The sequence below is a fragment of the Oxyura jamaicensis genome, chromosome 1 (genome assembly GCF_011077185.1).
Source record: "Oxyura jamaicensis isolate SHBP4307 breed ruddy duck chromosome 1, BPBGC_Ojam_1.0, whole genome shotgun sequence".
NCBI classification, from domain to species: domain Eukaryota; kingdom Metazoa; phylum Chordata; class Aves; order Anseriformes; family Anatidae; genus Oxyura; species Oxyura jamaicensis.
Genome location: NC_048893.1, coordinates 197,386,376 through 197,387,330, shown reverse-complemented (window position 1 = coordinate 197,387,330; position 955 = coordinate 197,386,376).

The following is a 955-nucleotide window of genomic DNA, read 5'->3' as shown; positions in this document are numbered from 1 at the left end:
AAGAAAAGAAAAGAAAAGAAAAGAAAAGAAAAGAAAAGAAAAGAAAAAGAAAAAAAAAGAAAAGAAAAGGTTGGTTCCAGACAGCATGATGAGCTCTACCCAGACCTCTGAGAAGTTTCCAGAGTCAAATATGAAGTTTATTATGTGATATGGGCACTCACTTGACAGAGAAAGAGATTTGTGAGCCATTAGTAAGAGACCATATCATACACTTACACAGATCAATTCCCATCCAACAGTGAAAGTAGGAAATAAATGACAAATATGTTATAGAGCAGGAACTAGACACTTTGCCCAAATGGTAATGTGTATTTGAAAAGTGAGCTGGAAGTAAGTATATCTGAGAAATACCAAGCATCCCAAAACCTTCCTCCTTCTCAAATATATTGAAGGGCTTTTTTAGTAATTAATGATCATGAAAGAGTCATATTTTAATTGTATGTTTTCAAGCAACTTGTGTTTATACCAGAACACAGTAAAAAAATTAGAAATAAAGGAAGATAAGATGATTTAGATAAATGTTTAAATAAGGTTCACATTGTAGAAAAAAAAAAAAAAAAGAGAGATTTAAGGTGATGAAACAAAGGGACTGAAGGAAACTAGCCATCCATGGTGATGGCCCAAAGGACTGTAAGGTATGCAGAGTGAATGACAACACAGAAAATAGCAGCCAGGTGAAGCGGAGATTAATAGCAAAATAAGTAGGAGTAAGAATACTTTGGTAGAAACCAGCATGGTCAGAAGAGGAAAGGACTGCAGTGGAGAATGAGATTGCTCCCACATTGGTCAGTTTGGAGTGAAACCCATAGGAAAATCTAGCACCAAAACCTGATGTGTAGAGAAGACTGATACTCTTCATCTACAGCATGAAGAATTCACTGACTCTGAATTTAGCAGAAAGCACTATTTCTTGCAAGTGAGAGATGTTTCTCCCTACTCAGCAAAAATAACCTGT